Here is a 6,359-nt window from a genome sequence, read left to right as displayed (position 1 = left end):
TTTTCATTTAAGAGAGGTGATGGATTCATAGGACATTCATAACTTTAAGAAAAAGTTACTAAATACTAATGATCATGTAATGAAGACACAAACATGGATAAGCACTTAACATAGAGAAAACAAAAAACAGAGAATGTAAGAACAAGGAATGAGTCCACCTTAGTGATGGTGGCGTTTTCTCCTTGAGGAACCAATGATGTCCTTGAGCTCTTCTATGTCTCTTCCTTGTCTTTGTTGCTCCTCCCTCATTGCTTTTTGATCTTCTCTTATTTCATGAAGGATGATGGAGTGCTCTTGATGTTCCACCCTTAATTGTCCCATGTTGGAACTTAATTCTCCTAGGGAGGTGTTGATTTGCTCCCAATAGTTTTGTGGAGGAAAATGCATTTGAGGCATCTCCGGGATCTCATGGTGATGAGCTTCATGCGTCTCTTGAGATCCATGAATGGGCTCTCTTACTTGCTCCATCCTTTTCTTAGTGATGGGCTTCTCTTTCTCAATAGGAATGTCTCCTTCTATGAAAGCTCCAGCTGAGTAACATAGATGGCAAATAAGATGAGGGAAAGCTAGCCTAGCCCTAGGAGAGGGCTTTTCGGCTATTTTGTAGAGTTAAAGGGAGATGACTTCATGAACTTCTACTTCTTCTCCAATCATGATGCTATGGATCATGATGGCCCGATCCACACTAACTTCAGATCGGTTGCTAGTGGGGATGATGGAGTGTTGGATGAACTCCAACCATCCTCTAGCCACAGGCTTGAGGTCCAGTTTTCTTAATTGAACCGGCTTGCCTTTGGAGTCAATCTTCCATTGAGCTCCTTCCACACATATGTCCATGAGGACTTGGTCCAACCTTTGATTAAAGTTGACCCTTCCAGTGTAGGGGCGTGCATCTCCTTACATCATAGGTAAGTTAAACGCCAACCTCACATTTTCCGGACTAAAATCTAAGTATTTCCCCCGAACCATTGTAATATAATTCTTTGGGTTTGGGTTCTTACTTTGATCATGGTTCCTAGTGATCCATGCATTGGCATAGAACTCTTGAACCATTAGGATACCGACTTGTTGGATGGGGTTTGTTAGAACTTCCCAACCTCTTCTTTGGATTTCATGTCGGATCTCTGGATACTCATTCTTCTTGAGCTTGAATGGGACCTCGGGGATCACCTTCTTCTTGACCACAACATCATAGAAGTGGTCTTGATGAGCTTTGGAGATGAATCTTTCCATCTCCCATGACTCAGAGGTGGAAGCTTTTGTCTTCCCTTTCCCTTTTCTAGAGGATTCTCCGGTCTTGGGTGCCATCAATGGTAATGGAAAAACAAAAAGCTTTTGCTTTTACCACACCAAACTTAAAATATTGCTCGCACTCGAGCAAGAGAAGAAAGAATAGATGAAGAAGAAGACAAAAATATGGAGGAGAGGGGGGAAGGGTGTATTCGGCCAAGAAGAGAAGAGAGGGTTGTGTTGTGTGAAAATGAGGAAGAATGAGGGCTATATATAGGGAAGGGAGGGGGGGTAAGGTTCGGCCATAAGGGTGGGTTTTAGGTGGGAAATTGATTTTGAATTTTGAAGGTAGGTGGAGTTTATGAGGTAGGTTTATGGGGAAGAGTGGATGGATGTGAGTGGTGAAGTGGTGATAGGGAAGGGAGATTGAGGTGATTGGTGAAGAGTTTTGGGGAAGAGTGTTTATGGGATTGTGTGAAAGAGGGGTGAGAAGAAGTGAGTGGAGGTAGGTGGGGATCCTGTGGGGTCCACAGATCCTGAGGTGTTCAAGGATTTACAACCTTGCACCAAATTAGGCATGCAAAATGCCCTTGCACACAACTCTGGGTGTTCAGCGCCAGATTGGTGCTTGTTCTGGGCGTTCAGCGCCAGCTCTTCTCCAGGGTGCAATTCTGGCGTTCAAACGCCCAGATACTGCCCATTTTGGGCGTTCAGCGCCAGAACCATGCTCTGTTCTGGCGTTGAACGCCAGCCAAATGCTTCTTACTGGCGTTTAAACGCCAGTAGGGTCTTCCTCCAGGGTGTGATTTTTCTTCTGCTGTTTTTGATTCCATTTTCAATTTTTATATTTATTTTGTGACTCCACATGATCATGAACCTAATAAAACATGAAAGAACAAGAAAAATAAAATTAGATAAAAAAAAATTGGGTTGCCTCCCAACAAGCGCTTCTTTAATGTCAATAGCTTGACAGTGGGCTCTCATGGAGCCTCACAGATGTTCAGAGCATTGTTGAGACTTCCCAACACCAAACTTAGAGTTTGGATGTGGGAGTTCAACACCAAACTTAGAGTTTGGTTGTGGCCTCCTAACACCAAACTTAGAGTTTGACTGTGGGGGCTCTGGTTGACTCTGTTTTGAGAGAAGCTTTTTATGCTTCATCTCCATGTTTACAGAAGGATGACCTCGAGTTTTAAACACAAGGGAGTCCTCATTCAATTGAAGGACTAGTTCACCTCTGTCAACATCAATCATAGCTCTTGCTGTGGCTAGGAAGGGTCTTCCAAGGATGATGGATTCATCCTCATTCTTCCCAGTATCTAGGACTATGAAATCAGCAGGGATGTAAAGGCCTCCAACCTTTACTAACACGTCCTCTACTTGTCCATAAGCCTGTTTTCTTGAATTGTCTGCCATCTCTAATGAGATTTTAGTAGCTCGCACCCCAAAGATTCCTAGTTTCTCTATTACAGAGAGGGGCATGAGGTTTATCCCTGAACCAAGGTCACACAGAGCCTTTTCAAAGATCATGTTGCCTATGGTACAAGGTATTACGAACTTTCCAGGATCCTGTTTCTTCTGAGGCAATGTCAGTTGATCCTGATCACTTAGTTCATTGGTGAACAAGGGAGGTTCATCTTCCCAAGTCTCAATACCAAATAATTTGGCATTCAGCTTCTTGATTGCACCAAGGTACTTGGTAACTTGCTCTTCAGTAACATCCTCATTCTCTTCAGAAGATTGATACTCGTCAGAGCTCATGAAGGGCATAAGGAGGTTCAATGGAATCTGTATGGTCTCTAGATGAGTCTCAGATTCCTTTGGTTCCTCAAAGGGAAACTCCTTATTGATCACTGGACGTCCCAGGAGGTTTTCCTCACTGGGATTTACGTCCTCCCCTTCCTCTCCAAGTTTGGCCGTGTTGATCAATTCAATGGCCTTGCACTCTCCTTTTGGATTTTCTTCTGTATTGCTTGGGAGAGTACTAGGAGGGATTTCAGTGATCCTTTTACTCAACTGACCCACTTGTGCTTCCAAATTTCTAATGGAGGACCTTGTTTCATTCATAAAACTCACAGTGGCCTTGGATAGATCAGAGACTAAGTTTGCTAAATTAGAGGTATTTTGTTCAAAGTTCTCTGTCTGTTGCTGAGTGGATGATGAAAAAGGTTTACTATTGTTAAACCTATTTCTTCCACCATTATTAAAGCCTTGTTGAGGCTTTTGTTGATCCTTCCATGAGAGATTTGGGTGATTTCTCCATGAGGGGTTATAGGTGTTACCATAAGGTTCACCCATGTAATTCACCTCTGCTATTGCAGGGTTTTCAGGATCATAAGCTTCTTCTTCGGAAGATGCCTCTTGAGTACTATTGGATGCAACTTGCATTCCATTCAGACTCTGAGAAATTATATTGACTTGCTGAGTCAATATTTTATTCTGAGCCAATATGGCATTCAGAGTATCTATTTCAAGAACTCCCTTCTTCTGAGGCATCCCATTGCTCACAGGATTCCTCTCAGAAGTGTACATGAACTGGTTATTAGCAACCATGTCAATGAGTTCTTGAGCTTCTGCAGGCATTTTCTTTAGGTGAATGGATCCACCTGCAGAAGTATCCAATGACATTTTAGCTAATTCAGACAGACCATCATAGAATATATCCAGGATGGTCCATTCTGAAAGCATGTCAGAAGGACACTTTTTGGTCAGTTCTTTGTATCTCTCTCAAGCTTCATAGAGGGATTCACCTTCTTTCTGTTTGAAGGTCTGAACATCCACTCTAAGCTTACTCAGCTTTTGAGGAGGAAAGAACTTGGCTAAGAAAGCCTTGACCAGCTTATCCCAAGAGTTCAGGCTATCCTTAGGTTGAGAGTCCAACCATATTCTAGCTCTGTCTCTTACAGCAAAAGGGAAAAGCATGAGCCTGTAGACTTCAGGATCTACTCCATTAATCTTAACAGTATCACATATCTGCAAGAATTCAGTTAAGAACTGAAAAGGATCTTTAGATGGAAGTCCATGAAACTTGCAGTTTTGCTGCATCAGGGAAACTAATTGAGGTTTAAGCTCAAAATTGTTTGCTCCAATGGCAGGAATGGAGATGCTTCTTCCATGTAAATTGGAATTAGGTGTAGTAAAGTCACCAAGCATCCTCCTTGCATTATTATTATTTTCGGCTGCCATCTCCTCTTCTTGTTCGAAAATTTCTGAAAGGTGCTTGCTGGATTGTTGTAATTTAGCTTCTCTTAGTTTCCTCTTCAGAGTCCTTTCAGGTTCTGGATCTGCTTCAACAAGGATGTTCTTGTCTTTGCTCCTGCTCATATGAAAAAGAGGGACAGAAAAATAATAATAATAGGAGTCCTTTTTATCACAGTATAGAGGTCCCTGTATAAGTAGAAGAAAAGAAGAAGAAAAAATTCGAACACAGATGGAAGAGGGGGTTCGAATTTGGGTAAGATGAAGTGTTAGTAGATGAATAAATAAATAGAAGGAGATAAGAGAAAGAGAGAATTTTCGAAAATAATTTTTGAAAAAGAGTTAGTGATTTTCGAAAATAGTTTTTGAAAAAGGTTAGTAATTTTCGAAAATTAAAATAAAAAATTAAAATAATTAGTTAATTAAAAAGAATTTTTGAAAAAGAGGGAAGATATTTTTGAAAATTAGAAAGAGAGAGAGAGTTAGTTATGTAGTTTTGAAAAAGATAAAAAACAAACAAAAAGTTAGTTAGTTAGTTGAAACAAATTTGAAAATCAACTTTGAAAAGATAAGAAGATAAGAAGTTAGGAAAGATATTTTAAAATCAAATTTTTGAAAAAGATATGATTTTGAAAAAGATAAGATAGAAAGATATTTTTGAAAAGATATGATTGAAATTAGTTTTGAAAAAGATTTGATTTTTAAAATCACAATTAATGACTTGATTCACAAGAAATCACAAAATATGATTCTAGAACTTAAAGTTTGAATCTTTCTTAACAAGTAAGTAACAAACTTGAAATTTTTGAATCAAAACATTAACTGATGATGATATTTTCGAAAATTATGAGATAAAATTAAGAAAAAATATTTTTGAAAAATATTTTTATAATTTTCGAAAATAAATAAGAAAAATGGAAAAGATTTGATTTTTGAAAAAGATTTTGAAAAAGATAAAATTTTTAAATTGAAAATTTGATTTGACTCATAAGAAACAACTAAATTTTAAAAAGTTTTGAAAAAGTCAACTCAAATTTTCGAATTTATGAGAAGAAAAAGGAGAAGATATTTTTTTTTATTTTTGAATTTTTAATGATGAGAGAGAAAAACATGAAAATGACTCAATGCATGAAAATTTTGGATCAAAACAATGAATGCATGCAAGAATGCTATGAATGTCAAGATGAACACCAAGAACACTTTGAATGTCAAGATGAACATCAAGAACTTATTTTTGAAAAAAAAATTTTTAATGCAAAGAAAACATGCAAGACACCAAACTTTAAAATTTTTCATGTATAGACACTATGAATGCAAGAATGCATATGAAAAACAAGAAAAGACACAAAACATGAAAACATCAAGATCAAACAAGAAGACTTACCAAGAACAACTTGAAGATCATGAAGAACACTATGAATGCATGAATTTTTTGAAAAATGCAAGATGAATATGTAATTGACACCAAACTTTCAACTTGACTCAAGACTCAAACAAGAAACATGAAATATTTTTGATTTTTATGATTTTATGATTTTTTTGTATTTTCTTTTAATTTTTTTCGAAAATCATTTGAAAAAGAAAAATAAGGATACCAAAATTTTTAATATGAATTCCAGGAATCTTGCACTCTTATTCTAAAGCTCCAATATGAGGGTTAGGCATGGCTTAATAGCCAGCCAAGCTTTAGTATGTAACTCAGACATGCCACAGCTGACATACCAATTGGAAGCCCCTATCCAAAAGAATTAGACATGGCTTTACAGCCAGCCAGGCTTCAACATGCTTCATGAAACTCTAGAATTCATTCTTAAAAATTCTGAAGAAAAATCTATTTTTGAAAGGTTTTTGAAAAATTTTTGAAAATAAAACAAAAAGAAAATTACAAAATCTGAGCAACAAGATGAACCGTCAGTTGTTCAAACTCAAAC

At 37.6% G+C, this 6,359-nt stretch overlaps 1 non-coding gene across 1 annotated transcript; it reads left to right on the top strand.

Moving 5' to 3' along the window:
• The first annotated feature begins 3,912 nt into the window (after positions 1–3,912).
• Positions 3,913–4,020, top strand: LOC112746769 (small nucleolar RNA R71). Its single transcript, XR_003174633.1, has one exon. It is a non-coding gene; the product is annotated as a small nucleolar RNA R71 (small nucleolar RNA).
• The last annotated feature ends 2,339 nt before the right edge of the window (positions 4,021–6,359 follow it).

This window comes from Arachis hypogaea, chromosome 14 (assembly GCF_003086295.3).
Source record: "Arachis hypogaea cultivar Tifrunner chromosome 14, arahy.Tifrunner.gnm2.J5K5, whole genome shotgun sequence".
Classification (NCBI taxonomy): Eukaryota; Viridiplantae; Streptophyta; class Magnoliopsida; order Fabales; family Fabaceae; genus Arachis; species Arachis hypogaea.
This window is presented reverse-complemented; position numbering and strand designations above follow the sequence as displayed.